Consider the following 15374-nt stretch of genomic DNA (forward strand, 5'->3'; position numbering starts at 1 on the left):
GCGTTATTTAGGGATTTGTAGGTGAGCGATGCAGTTTTTAGGAGAAACATGGTGTTCTTTTGACCCAATTGCAACATGCTATTGTCCCTGCCCCATACCAGGGCCTTGTCTTTTAATTCCTTGATATCAACCCCTAAATTCCTAGGTCCACATATCACAAAGTCGATATCTTCAAAGAACTTTCTAACTTCTTTTAATGGCTTTTAGAGGAATTTATTTCCTCATTAATTTACTAAAATTCGAATATAGAGATTGCTCATTCTCCTGAATAAACAAAATGTTCAGCATAGGTATACCTGTACCATCAAAGAGGACAAACCCAGTTCACACGGAATCGCCTCAATCAGCGTGGCTTGAAATATGCACAAAGTCATACGCCAGAGTTTAACTTCTAGCTTCAACAACCATATGGTCTCTTTATTAGTAAATATTACGAGCCAATATAGTGCATTCAGAACAATACTGGACTTATACACTGTTAAAAGTCCTTCTATAGAGTATCTGCCGCAATGAGAAATAAACATTTTTAGGACCCATAAAACGCTAAAGACTGAGCTTTTTGCCGGCAGGCTCCAGGAATAGAGTGGCTGCATCACAGTTAGGAAGAGTGAGGAATAATACCTATCTGGGATCATTGCAGACTGCAGAGTGGGAATAAGGTTTTCCACATGAAATAAACTGGGGTGGAGTTACTCTTGACCCATGACAGGCGAACACGATGATGTGTACAAGAAAGACACACAAGAACACAAGAATATAAAAAGGAGTGGTGCTCCAACAGGCCCCGCTTATGTCCTGAATCAGGCCAGATCAAATAGGAGCAGTATAATCGCACTAGAATATCAGCTGAAACACATGTCGACCTTATAATGGAAAGAAATATGTAGATATTGTTGTGTGAAAGTATTAAGTGATGTATGTGGGTTTTAAGCCTAAGCAGATGTTTTAAAATTACAAGTTCTTAAAAGAGTGCAAACATTATAGTCCATATATATGCCGGCATAAAAAATATTAAATTCATAGATCTAAACATTGGTCAACTCAACATCTAACAGCTTTAAAGCTTCTTTCCAGATGTTATGTGCTGCTGCCGTTATCACAAGATTCAGCACCATACAACATGCTCTAGAATTGGTCAGATTCGATCTGCTCAAGATGCTTGATAAAATGACTGCAGCCCCTGATGTAATAAGGTTTTAGTAAAGGGCAAGACGATAGTATAGGACAACCTGTCTTGATATTTTTACTACAGAGACGACAAAGTCAGGTCTCTAGTGGAATTCTCTTCCATGCCTCAGTATATTCCCCTGTTGGAAGAATATTTAAGTGCAGATATAAAACAAAACGGTTATGTTCAATCGAACAGAGTTTAGTTAAGTACTTTCGCGGGATACTTAATACAAAGCTCTGGCCTGAGAACTCATTGTTTTCTTGACTTAATTGACAGTTTTTCAGTATTGCTGACTATGGGCCTCATTACACGGTAGGCGGTAAGGGTTTACCGGTACCGGTAAATCCTTACCGCCTTACTACCAGGTCCCTTTGCGGGTTGGGGAATTTAACGCCTTTAAAAACCAACCCGCAAAGGGACCAGTGGAGCTAATTACGGTACCGCAATTTGCGGTACCGTAATTAGCGCCTTCCCCATTCCCATAGAGCCCTATGGGGCAAAAATGGGAATGGGGAAGGGCAATGGTGGAAGGGGGAATTACTGCCCCGCCAACCTTGGAATGGGGCGGTAATTCCCCTTTCCACCAAGGCGGTGCCGGTATTTTACCGGCATGAACCATGGCGCTAATAGCGCCATGGTTCTCCGCCTACCGTGTAATGAGGCCCTATGTCTCAATTCCTCGAATTTGTCTTTAAAATAGCTTTGTTATTCAGGACTGCTAGAGCAGGTTCAATTGGCATTTCCAATATAGATAAATAGTGTAAAGCATTTCTCTGTAATTCAAAGAGGAATTGGTTGTATATGCTAGAAAGCTGAGCAGAGATGGGAAGGAAAGCAGGAGAGTGGAGAAAGGGGGTTAGCAGGGGAGAGGGAGAGAGAAAGAGGAAGGTTTGAGGAGCTTCCGGAAATTGTGGAGATCCGGCTCAATACAGAGAGAGGCAGGGACACACCTGCAGAGGATAAGGTTCTACCCCCAAATCTCTGTTTGCAGAAACGGCCCACCCGCTGGGAGTTGGAAGAGGCCGGGCGGGGGGCTCTAGAAGGGGAGTATTAAAGGAGAGAGCGCTCTAGGTAGTTCGGGCCCCGGCAAAGGCGTAGACAGGGTAGGGCCTAAGGGGCAAGGCCCACCCAAAATCTGTAAATGCCCACTCAGCAGAGCTGCCGAGTGGGCATTTACAACTGCTACTGTGCAGCCTGAGCAGCAGGGTTCTCTCTGCAGGAAATCCACGCATTGAGCAGATGAGTTAGTTAACGGACCCTGCTGCCTGCATGTCAGGAACCAGGAAGCTATCGCTGCTTCCTGGTTTGTGTCTGTGGTGCAGGAGCCGGAGGCCTAAATAGCAGCTGAAGAGGCAGTGACATGACGAGTCTGGAGGGAAAAAGGTAATGGAAGAAAAAGTGTTTTTGTTTGTGTGTATGCAAGGATTGTATGTAGGTATGAATGTATGTGTGCATGCTTGCAAGGATGTAAGTGCACATATATGTATGTGAGGGGGTGTGTGTGCATTCGTATGAATTAATGCAGTGTGAATGGTGTACATTGGTGCGAGAACTGTGTGAATGAGAATACAGTATAAATGTTCTGGGTTCTTTTTTGAATGACAAATTGTATGGGTATGTGACTGATGGATGAATATGTATACATGCACATGAGTTTTTGTGTCTATGTGTGTGCGTCTTCGTATGTGCGTGTCAGTCTGTGTGTGTATTTGTGTGTGCGTGTCTATGTATGAGAGGCTGGGGCCCGGCGAGTCCCATTGGACCATGAATAATTTTTAACAGGGACATGGGTTTAACTGGCCTTTGTAGGTGCAACAAAGCCAAATTGAGTGTTATTATTTGAAGGAGAGGCTGGTGTAGGGGGGAAGGTAATACACTATGAAAATGCATTGGAAACGTCTTCTGTGCATTGTTGGTGACTTGGCTCCTCTAATGAATCCCCCATGAACGGTTTGGGCTCCCTAAATATGCTTTGTCACTCCTGCATATTCAGAACAAATGCACGTCCCTCCGGAGGCTCCGTTTAGGGTGGGCCCTACTACACTAGCTCCACGCCCCACTTGTACTTCATCCTTGCAGCCACTGGGAGTCAGAAGATGCTTGTGTGAAACAATTCTGTGATGTGAAGACAAGTAGGGCAACACACAGAGATGTCCATTTGTCTTGTGCAGGTTAGAAAATGTCAAGCATTAGGGTGTTGTTTATGGACTCCTTGATTTCGGGAATATGGGGTGTTTCAAATGAATGCTGAAAACAAGGAAAAGGGGCGTTTCATAAAAATGGGGACGAGCATGGGTACAACTTTAAACAGAGTGTCACCACCGGGTCTTGTTCACTTTCTTTGTTAGATTTAATAGAATTATGACTTTCCCATTATTAGTGTTGAAAAGCAGAATTTCGTTCAATGCAGATCATTAAAAAAAACACAAGTGGGAAAGTAAACGCCTAGTGTTTTGATGTTTTTGGTGTTAAGAAGCTGTAGAGTTAGTAGAACAAGAATAATAGTTGCCTCCGGACTCGCTATGGATGTCTGTAAATGTGACCTTTTGTCCAGATTTTCTTTTAGTTAGGTGCAGAATTTGCTCAGAACCTGGTGGTACTGTGGATGATCAATCAGCACCTAAGGCTGTTGGCATTTTTGTTTTTCTTTTGTGGCCACAAAATCATACCTTCGTCTTTCTCGTATGCTGCTGTGTAGGGACCGGGATTCTGCTATGACACATAAGAAGTTTGTGACAGTGCAACTTCTGTTTCCATGATGACTAAAGAGTGTCCCTGCGGAAGTAGAAGCAAGAGATACGCCTGAAGCAGATGTAGGCTACAGTGACCGGAGGATTGATACAAGTTCCCATCCGAGAAACAGACCATTGGTTGCTAGGGCCATTTCTCAGATGAGAAATAGCTGCTTCATTGCGAGTGGGCTAGTTCCCATTAGAGAAATGGCCCTCTTTGCCTCTAGTGGCCAAGTCCTGCATAATAATGGGAACTAGCCTAGTCACACTGAGAAGGCTAGTTCCAATTAGAGAAATGGCCCTCTTTGCCCCTAGTGGCCAAGTACGGCATAATAATGGGAACTAGCCTATTCACACTGAGAAGGCTAGTTCCCATTAGTGAAATGGCCCTTTGTGCTCCCCTAGTGGGCAGGTCCTGCATAATAATAGGTTTTAAATTACTCACACTGAGAAGGCTAGTTCCCATTAGACGCAAGTGGGCTAGTTCCCATTAGACGAGGGGACCTTTCTGCCTTTCCAGGTCGGAGGGCCGTTTCTCTAATGGGAAACAGCTGCTTTAGTGTGAGGGGGCTAGTTCCCATTAGACGAAAGGACCTTTCTGCCTCTCCACGTTGGAGAACCATTGGGGAATAGTTGCTTCAGTGTGAGTGGGCTAGTTCCCATTAGACAAGGGGACCTTTCTGCCTCTCCAGGTCGGAGGGCCGTTTCTCTAATGGGAAATAGCTGCTTCAGTGCGAGTGGGCTAGTCCCCATTAGACAAGGGGACCTTTCTGCCTCTCCAGGTCGGAGGGCCGTTTCTCTAATGGGAAATAGCTGCTTCAGTGCGAGTGGGCTAGTTCCCATTAGATGAGAGCACCTTTCTGCCTCTCCAGGTCGGAGGGCCGTTTCTCTAATGGGAAATAGCTGCTTCAGTGTGAGTAGGCTAGTTCCCAATCGGCAATGGGACCTCTTGCTCTCCTGTTGATCATGAACTTGTCCCAAATGTACTCTTTCTGATAATGTTAAAAACAACACTTTATAGCCAACCCTCACATTGCTGTAACAAACTTCTCTATGGTCTCACAATATTTTTGTTGTCTAAAGGCAAATTGATAACAAGCCAAAATGTTATTCCCCTTCACCTCGTAATGCTTGTCCATCTTGGCTATGTATATATCAAACTGAGTCGGTTGCCCATCTCGATGCATTCAGGTAGTTTAAGAAATTGTTGTTCAGCCCAACCTCAACAATGCAACAGTGCCTCTTTCTTTTTACTCAAATAATTAGGACCATATACTTCCAACATATACTTCTGGAATCTTTCTTTCCATTTAATAACCTAGGAATAACCCAGTGCCTGTTATATTTACCATAATCTTTGAATTAGTTTCCGTTGCTTCCCTATTTTCGCGCCCTTGGTATTAGTCACCTTGTTCACAGGACAAATGTCTGTAATCTCCCTTTTAAGGTGCAATGAGAGAAAAAAAACTCTCAGATTAACAGCCAATTGTGCTACAGCATGCTCCCTTCTTTACGTGTGCAAGTGTTTCTTTCAGTTGCTACACTGCATTTGGGACAGGCACAGTGCAGTGCACCGGATGATGCGTCCTTGGATCACGTGTTCTGTCGTGTGCATGCATGGCTATGCTGCTAGGGGCTTCTAGGCTCACGCACAGCCCAGATACTCCCCAATACAGGCCTGGAGAGTCCCAATGAACCACCATTTGACTGCGCAACCACAATCCATGGCAAATGCAGTCACTATGTCATTGCCGCAACTCAACACCAGTTAAGGAAGTGAAGCAGGACACAGCCTGTATGTGGGACTTCATTTTTTTAAGTTCATCTTTATGCGGTAAAATCTGTCCTCACCCTTAAACCAACCACCGTACTACTTGCCTTGCGTTCTCTTCTAGTGTTCTCTGTTCGCATTCCACACTCATAACATTCCCTCTGCTGACATTTCCTAACACCGTGAGGAGGCCACCTTTCTTATAAAGGACTTTATTCCCATGGCCACTTTCCGTATTCTAACATTACTCACCTAGAGTTGTATTGCCAAGTGTGAATGGTTCAGTTAGTTCTCCTCTAGTGCTCTATATGAGCATGAGTTGACCCTCCTAGGATTGACGAGGCATTGGCCCTATTAGGCATGAAGATGAGTTTGCTCTCCTGGCCAGAAAGACCATTTGTCTGTCCTGGGAATGAAGATGCGCAGGCACTCCTGGGCTTGAAGACAAAGATGGGCCCTTCCAGGGGCCAGAAACTGATGATGTGGTGCATCAGCAGGGCCAGAAACCGAAGAGAGGCACCACTCACCTTGGTGTTGAGAGTTAAACCACAGTCAAGTTGGTTTACCCAGGGTACTGCACTCCTCATCTTCTTTCCACTACTCCTCTCTACTTTTGATGGGCCAGTTGTTAGGTTAAGATGTACAACCAGGCGCCATCTAGCATACCTCCTAATGGACACAGGCCTTCTTGCACAGTATTTATCTTATTTTCAGGGTCCACCTTCTGCACTTCTTCCTTCCTCCACCTCCCTTTTCTTCCTCAGTACCTCTCCCAAAATGTTCCTCCATCGGGGGCCCTCCTTTTCCTACACCGATTTTGTCTGTACCTTTCAAACTGTTCACCAAGTAATTTCCTCCTTTCTCTTGTGTCTCACCTTCCATCTCTCTCCTGGTCCCCCTGGCTAGTTTTCCCTTCTTTTGACGCATCTTCACCTTCCTCTCCCATCCACCTCTGTAAGTCTTACTCTCATTCCACTCCCTTCGCCTTCCTTCTTCCTCTTTAACTCCGCTCTTTACTGCGACACTTGTTTCCAAACTCCCATACTAGGCCTTCTACTCAAACCTATCTGTATAGTCCTGCCCCTTTTGAAACTGAAAAAGGAAGAAAAGGTAGGGTGTTAACTAATGTGCCCACGTCCTTGTCCTTTATCGGATAAGGATCAAGACCTTTATCCCAAGTCGGCAGTTGCAGTCAGGTGAGAAGAACCTGCTTCAGATACCGCAGTCTAATTCTGCGAGCAAAGGGGACCGTAGATTCCGGGGTCTATGGACCAAGACTATAGAATAAGCTCCCCGGAGTTATCCCGAGAGATTAAAACGCTCGCAGCATTCCACAAGGCCTTGAAGACCCATTTGTTTTGTTAGGGACTGCAGACAATGGTACTTGCAATAAATTACCAAACTGGATAATGGCAGACTCAGTGTTAACTATTCCATCAGCGCCCAAACACGATTAAGTTCGTCCGGTGCGCGGTTATAAATGACTTGAGACAGGCGCCCAAGGCCAGGTGGGACCAGCACCCCCACCAGCCGGCCTGGAGCTTTAGCAGGGCCCCTTTAGAGCTTCTCCCTACGAGGAGGGATGGGGACCCCACCGGGTCTCCTTGCGACCACAGCCGTACTCGTGGACTGTAGACCCACACGCACAAGGCTGGCGCCCAAGGCCAGTGGGGCAGCAGCCCCGGCCACCCCGGAGCTCTGGCCCGGGCCGCCTTTGAGGTTCTCCTGACACATTGGAGTTTTTCCCTCCCGGAGGGAAGGGGCTCCCCACGACCACCACCGGGTTTGGGGACAGTCGACCCAGACATGAGACAGGCACCCAAGGCTGGGGGCCAGCACCCCCCTTGCCCCCAGGAGCTTTAGTAGGGCCCCATTACAGCTGCTCCCTATGGGGAGTTATGGAGAGGCCCCCCCCTCCCCCCGGGGCTCCCGCGACCACCACCGGGCTCAGGACCTTCGAAACCAGGCATGAGACAGGTGCCCAAGGCAGGGGGCAGCAGCCCAGCCATCTCCCTGGAGCTCTGGCCAGGGCCCCCTTAGAGCTTCTCCCACCACATTACAGCCCTTCATTCCGCGACTAACCTTCAAACACAGTGGAACTCAGGGCAGGCCACTGAGAGCGCATTTACCCCCACATGGAGGAAAGGGACGTGCTCAGGGCGCCCCTCGACACATGCACCCTGTCTTAGGCTTGACCGCACACGGGTGGCACTGGACCGAGGACCAGGAGCAACCCACAAATGCCATTGAACTCAAGGCCGGGCGCTATAACCGGTTATAGCCCTGTGGAGGTAAGGGGCCCACTCAGGGCACCCCTTGACACGCGCACCCAGTTTTGGACCGGACCACAGGCAGGTGACACTTGTCCGAGGACCGGGAGCAACCAACGAACGCCATGGAACCAAGGCCGGTAACTGCGCCGCGGCCGCCCTGGAGGCCGCAGGGTGGCACTTCCATGCTGACTATTAAGCCCCTGCAGTGGGGGCTTATGGAACCCGACCGGAGACAAATCCAGGAGCCCACCAGCCGTGCCTGGCCCCATGCCACCGTCCAAGGGCACAGGCTTAAGGTACCACCCCCCACGCTCTGGGGTGGGGGCTTAAGGTGCAGCCTCTCTGCCCTGCCCGGGGCTTAATGCACCACCTCCACGCACTCGGGCGGGGCATAGGAGACACTTCCACGCCAACTATTAAGCCCCCACGTTGGTGTACGGAACCAGACCAGAGAACAATGCAGGAGTCAGCCGCAACTTGCGCCTTCTGGTCCGCCGGCCACAACTCGGGCCATCTTGGCCTACTCCTGGGCCAGATGGCCCGGCGGACGTGCCTGCTCCAACCCCAGCATCCAGGGGCACAGGCTTAAGGTACCACCCCCCGGGCCCTGGGGTGGCTTGCAGCCTCTCTTCCCTCACCCTGACGGGGGCTTAAGGCACCACCTCAAAAGCCTGGGGTACCAAGGCCAGAGAAGAACGCTCACCACCCAGCCCGCACACCCCATCAAGGGTGGGTGGGAGTTTCCCTGTGTGCCCCGCAGCACAGCAGGAGGAAGGATGGAGACCCTTGGCGGCGGTGGCACCTTGCATACACAAAAGCTTGGCTCAGAGCACGACTTTCAATAGATCACAGCGAGGTAGCTGCTCTGCTACTTATGAAACCCTGAACCAGAATCAGGTCATCTACGAATGATTTAGCACTAGGTTCCCCACAAACATGCGGTACACTATGGGTGAGAGAGGTGGCCCCCTTCTGTCCACACGCAAGTCCCGAGGCGAGCAGCTCTACGCACCGGCTCGGAGGCCGGCTATCCTAGGCCGACCGAGGCTCGATAGCGCTGCAGTATCATTACAGGTTAGGGGGAGATTCTGACTTAGAGGCGTTCACTCATACACCCGCAGATGGTAGCTTCGCCCCATTGGCTCCTCAGACATACACCAAATGGCTGAACCTGCGGGTTACTCTTGTACTGAGCAGGATTACTATCATCAGTAGGGTAAAACTAACCTATCTCACAGCGGTCTACACCCACTTCACGTTCCCTATTAGTGGGTGACCAATCCAGCGCTTGGCGAATTCTGCTTAGATGAAAGGAAGAGCAGACATCGAAGGATCAAAAAGCGACGTCGCTATGAACGCTTGGCCGCTACAAGCCAGTTATCCCTGTGGTAACTTTTCTGACACCTCCTGCTTGAAATCCAAAAAAAGTCAGAAGGAACGCAAGGCCCCGCTTTCACGGTCTGTATTCATACTGGAAAAAAAGTGAGATCAGGATGAGCTTTTGCCCTTCTACTCAGCGGGAGGTTTCTGTCCACCCTGAGCTCGCCTTAGGAAACCTGCGTTATCGTTTGACAGGTGTACCGACTCAGTCAAACTCCCCACCTGCCACTGTCCCCGTGGGTCACGTGCGGCGGGAGCCAAAGTGAGGATGAGGAGGGGGTCCACGGGGCTCGCCCCACCCTCACCTGGTAAGAGAGAAACAATAAGAGTAGTGGTATTTCACCGGCAGCCCGAGGGCCTCCCACTTATCCTACACCTCTTATGTCTCTTCAAAGTGCCAGACTAGAGGCAAGCACAACAGTGTATTCTTTCCCCGCTGATTCTGCCAAGCCTGTTCCCTTGGCTGTGGTTTCGTTAGATAGTAGGTAGGGACTGTGTGAATCTCGTCCATTCATTCATGCGCGTCACTAATTGGAATGCAAGACATTTGGCTACCTTAAGGGAGGCATAGTTACTCTTGCCGTTTACCTGCAATTCATTGAATTTCTTCACTTTGTTCATTCAGAGCACTGGGCAGAAATCATATTGCGTCAACACCTATCAAAGGCTTTCACAATGCTTTGTTTTAATTAAACAGTCGGATATCCCTGGTCCGCACCAGTTTTAAGTCCGCTGCTAGGCGTTGGGCGAACGTCAGCCCGAACCTCGGGAGAGGAACGGAGAGGCGACCACCGCAGCTAGGGCGATCCACAGGCAGGGCCCGGCTTGCATCCAGAGTCGACGCCGTCCCCGGGGGAATAAGACAAGGCGTCCAGCCGTGGCTCACGCCCAGCCCCGCTTCGCGCCCCAGCCCTTAGAGCCAATACTTTTCCCGAAGTTACGGATCTGACTTGCCGACTTCCCTTACCTACATTGTTCCAACATGCCAGAGGCTGTTCACCTTGGAGACCTGCTGCGGATATGGGAATGGCCAGGCACGAGATATAAACCATCTTCAAGAACCAGCGAGAGCTCACTGCATGCCGCGGACCTGCGCCGCTTTCCAAGGCTCTAGCCCCTCTCTCAAGGCGAACCCATTCCAGGGTGCACTGCCCTTCACAAAGAAAAGAGAACCCTCCCTGGGGCTCGGTGGATTTCATCTTCCATGGCCAACCGTCCTGCTTTCTATATCAACCAACACCTTTTCTGGGGTCTGATGACCGTCGGCATTCGGTTCATCCTGCAGTGCCAGTTCTGCTTAACAAAAGTTGCCCACTGGGCAAGTGCATTTAATGCCTGGCTCCACTCCAGCAAGCCAGGCTGCTTACCCATTTAAGGTTTGAGAATAGGTTGAGATAATTTTGGCCCCAAGACCTCTAATCATTTGCTTTACCAGATAAAACTGGTGTTTCCGTGCACCAGCTATCCTGAGGGAAACTCCGGAGGGAACCAGCTACTAGGAGGTTCGATTAGTCTTTCGCCCCTATACCGAGGTCGGACGACCAATTTACACATCAGGACAGCTACGGACCTCCACCAGTCCTAGTTCACCATCTTTCGGTTCCTATCACACACACACTCATGCTCCAGCTCCCTGACAGAGCGGACGAGACGGGTCGGCAGTGCACCCACCACAACGGGATCCCACCGCAATCGGCACACGCCGGCCCTCACCTTCTTTGCACCACCGTGTTTTATTCAGCCCTCAGACTTGCACACGTGACTCCTTGGCCCGCGTTTCAAGACAGGTTGGGTGGTTAACCGAAATCACCTCAGAGCCCTGGCGCCCTTTGTGGGCCTCCCCGCCCAGCGCAATGACGTGGTCAGGGTGCACTGAGGGCAGTCCACCAGTCGCTGGGGGATCCCTGTCTCCCATCACCGCCCCAGCGACCCCCAAGAGGGACCAGGGCGATTGCCTGAGAAGGGCACGGCAGCAGTCAATCTCCCTCGGACATAGAAAATCTGCTGTCAGGGGGCTGTAACACTCGCCACCAGAGCAGTCACCTGCCCCCATGGCCTTCCCAGCCTGCCACGTTGCACCGCCACAGAGGAAATGCGCCCTGTGGGGGCGGGTGTGCCCGGGCCGTAGTCCTGCAAGGGCATCCACCATTCCAGGCGACTGACCTGCCTACTGTGTTGAATCCTGCGGGCGGATTGCACAGACACCACTGGTTTACCTCAACGGTTTCACGCCCTCTTGAACTCTTTCTTCAAAGTTCTTTTCAACTTTCCCTTACAGTACTCGTTAGCCATCCGTCTCGCGCCTGTATTTATCTTTAGACTGAGTTTACCACATGCTTTGGGATGCATTCCCAAGCAACCTGACACCAAGAAGGCCTGAACCCGGTGTGCCAGAGGCCGCTACCGGCCTAACACCGTCCGCGGGGTGAGACTCAAACAGAAGGACTTGAGCCCCCTGAGCGATGCCGGGGAGTCTGTCTTCTGTATGCCACATTTCCCACACCTGCCGCTGAGCCGGGATTCAGCGCTGGGCTCTTCACTGGCCGTTACTGAGGGAATCCTGGTTAATTTCTTTTCTGCCGCTTAGTAATACGCTTAAATTCATCGGGTCGCCACGTCTGATCTGAGGCCGTAGTCGCTGGGAGCAGAAAGCTTGGGACAGCTGGCCTCGGGCCCGTACGGGGGGTTGCCCCAGCCCTGTGCCCCTGGCGCAGCAGAGTGTGCACTGTCCTGATCTGCGGCCGAAGGCCACATGGTCGCAAGGGACCGCGCTCCATGGCAATCCTGTGTCGGCAGCCACGGGACACAAGACAGCCACACACAGCATGGCCAGGTGCCCTGGGCTAGGGCTTTTTTTAAGGCCTGCTGCCGCCACCACCACATTCGGGGCACGCCGGCCACCAGACCCTCCCGAAACCGGCATGAGGCGGGGAAAATGGGGAGCCCGAGACGCACCGGCAATGAGCTTGCGCATCAGATCCAGGGATCCTGCGACGGTGCTGATTGGGGTCTGACCTTAGGGGGGATGCAGAGAACAGGGTCCCTGTGACAGCCCCAGCCACGTGCCTTGGAGGGAACCCCGGGGCAACTGATGTACAAGCAACCCTCAGACAGGCGTAGCCCCGGGAGGAACCTGGGGCTGCATGGTGCGTTCAAAGTGTTGAGCAATGTGTCCTGCAATTCACACTAATTCTCGCAGATAGCTACGTTCTTCATCGACGCGAGAGCAGAGTAATCCACCACCAAGAGTCACAGGCAACTTTTTTTAGTTCCAGACATCAGCCTGACCCTGCCAGTGCAGGAGAGGTCGGGGGAGGCAGCGCCACCTGTGGAGAGACAGCCCAGCACCCTGTCTAGCTCGGCCAAGACCATTGTGGTTTAAAAAAAAAAAAAATAATCCAGGCGCTCAGCCCGGGAAACCTGCCCACCGCTGCAGCAGCACAGCGCTTCCTAGGGGGATGGAGGCAGGCTGCTCTGTCACCGGCCCGATCCACTCATCCTTCCCGACCCCCTCTGCCCCTCTTTTGTGGGGGTGCAGGGGGCTGGGGTACAGACTGCGAGGCAGGCCAGAGACAGCACAGGCAGGGGGTCGGGTGGGACTGCTAGAGTCTTGAAAGCCCAGCCTGGCCGCACAGGGCCGATCTCCAGGTACCCGGGCAAGGGGAAATGTCACATGCTGTGCCAGCGGACCTGGCCATCGCTCGCCCACAGAACTTCGACGCCCGCCCGTAGTGTAAGCCTGCTGCGCCATGGCTCACTCCTGGCGTGCCGGGCCCCTGTCTGCCTGGGGAGGCACCCCTCGAGAGCAGTCAGTTCCCCCTCGGCTCCTGGGTGTGACCACTCAGGGCTTCCCTTTCTGGTGCGTGGTTGGGGACATCTCCAGCAGGTTATCACAACCCTGCCAGGCGTTCCCGTCCATCTGCTGGGTCGCAGACCCCCCTACGGTGGAAGAGAATCCCCGCTCCCCAGCTCCTGGTTGCCCACGCACCCCAGACTGCTCTGCGAGAGGTGCCCCGGGCTGTGGGTTTGCACGTCTGGGATGCAATCGAGGTCGGGCCCGAGGCACTCCCTCCGGCTGCTCCGCTGTTGATGATCCTTCATGCCCCAACTCACAAGCAGATACCCAATTTCTACATGTCCCAATTCACATTCAAATGCCCCATTTCTCCTTCCAAACGTGTTCCAGATTCAAATCCCACCTCCCTCCTGACCCAAATGCCACCATCCCTCCCTCCGAACCCACACAAAGACAACAACATACATCCCTCCATACCTACACCAAGAAGCTCCACCTCCAGACTCTCACATGATGGCGCCATCCACCCTCTCGCTACACCCACACCCGATTACCCCATCCCTTTGACACACACATGCTCCAACCCCTCCCATAAACCAACATCCTTCTCTCTAGATATAATACCCCATCCCTCCATTCACAGCCAGGTGCCCTCCTTCCTTCCCAACGGAGTGCTCCAGCCCTCACTCAGACCCACATGCTCCATCATTCCCTGACATGCCCCCATCATATGCCCTGTCCCTCCACTCCAGATCAACAATGGCTCCCTCTGATCCAGACTCCACCAAGATGCCCAATCCCTTCCTCAAGAGCCATACCATGATGCCCCATCCTCCCTCCACACAGCAAGATGCGCCATCCCTCCTTCCAGACCCACATCAATGTGTCCTATGCCTCCCTTCACACCCACAACAATGTCCCCACCCCTCCTGAGCCACCCAGGTGTCCCATCCCTCCCTGACCCACCAATATGCCCCATCCCTCCCTCCAGAGCCACACCAAGATACCCCATCCCACCTCCAGAGCCACATAGATGTCCCCATCCCACCCACACCAGGATGCCCCAATCCACCCTCCAGACCAACAGATGCCCCATACCTGTTCCAGACCGACACCAATGTGCCACCATCTATTGCAGATCCCACCAAGATCCCACCATCCACACAGCAAGATGCTCCACCCTGCCCTCCAGACCCACACCTAGATGAACCATTCCTCCTCCCATCAAACCCACACCAATGTGCCCCCATCCCCTCCCTCCAGACACACACCAATATGCCCCAAGCCACACTCCAGACCAACATCAATGTGCCCTATCCATTGCAGACCGCACCAAGATGCCACCATCCCTCCCTCAAGACCCACACCAATATGCCCCATCCTTCCCCAGACCAATGTGCCCCATCCTTCCCCAGACCAATGTGCCCATCCATCCCATCAAACCCACACCAATGTGACGCCATGTCCTCACTGATGTCCCCATCCAACCCAAACCAGGCTGGCCCATCCCTCCCTGCAGACCCACACCACTGTGTCCCCATCCTACCCATCACACCGACACCAATGTGCTCCCATCCATTGCAGACCCCACCAAGATGCCACCATCCCTCCATCCACAAGGCAAGATGCCCCCATCCTGCCCTCCAGACCCATACCTGTATGACCCACCCCCCACACACAGACCAATGTTCCCCATCCCTCCCATCAAACCCACACCACTGTGTCCCAACCCTCCCATCAAATCCACACCAGTGTCCCCAACCCTCCCTCCATACCCACACCACTGTGCCCCAAACCTCCCTCCAGACCCACTCCACTGTGTCCCCAACCCTCCCTCCAGACTGACACCACTGTGTCCCTATCGCTCCTTGCAGACCCACTCTGTGTCCCTATCGCTCCCTCGATGGCCCACACCACTGTGTTCCTATCCCTCCCTTCAGACCCACACCACTGTACCGCAACCCTCCCTCCAGACCCACACCACTGTGTACCTATCCCTCCTTCCAGACCCACAACACTGTACATATCCCTCCCTCCAGACCCACAACACTGTGCCCAACCCTTCCTCCAGACTGACACCACTGTGTCCCTATCGCTCCTTCCAGACCCACTCTGTGTCCCTATCGCTCCCTCGATGGCCCACACCACTGTGTTCCTATCCCTCCCTTCAGACCCACACCACTGTACCGCAACCCTCCCTCCAGACCCACACCACTGTGTACCTATCCCTCCTTCCAGACCCACAACACTG

General features: G+C 52.2%; 1 protein-coding gene and 1 non-coding gene across 2 annotated transcripts in view; one reads left to right on the forward strand and one right to left on the reverse strand.

Annotated features, from left to right (window-relative positions):
* Positions 1–15374, forward strand: part of SUPT5H (SPT5 homolog, DSIF elongation factor subunit) — a 342489-nt gene that overhangs the window by 21718 nt on the left and 305397 nt on the right. The window lies entirely within an intron of this gene.
* LOC138568365 (5.8S ribosomal RNA) lies at positions 12428–12578 on the reverse strand. The gene has a single exon (XR_011302702.1). It is a non-coding gene; the product is annotated as a 5.8S ribosomal RNA (ribosomal RNA).

This window comes from Ambystoma mexicanum, chromosome 2p, assembly GCF_040938575.1.
Source record: "Ambystoma mexicanum isolate Mex_15411 chromosome 2p, UKY_AmexF1_1, whole genome shotgun sequence".
Classification (NCBI taxonomy): Eukaryota; Metazoa; Chordata; class Amphibia; order Caudata; family Ambystomatidae; genus Ambystoma; species Ambystoma mexicanum.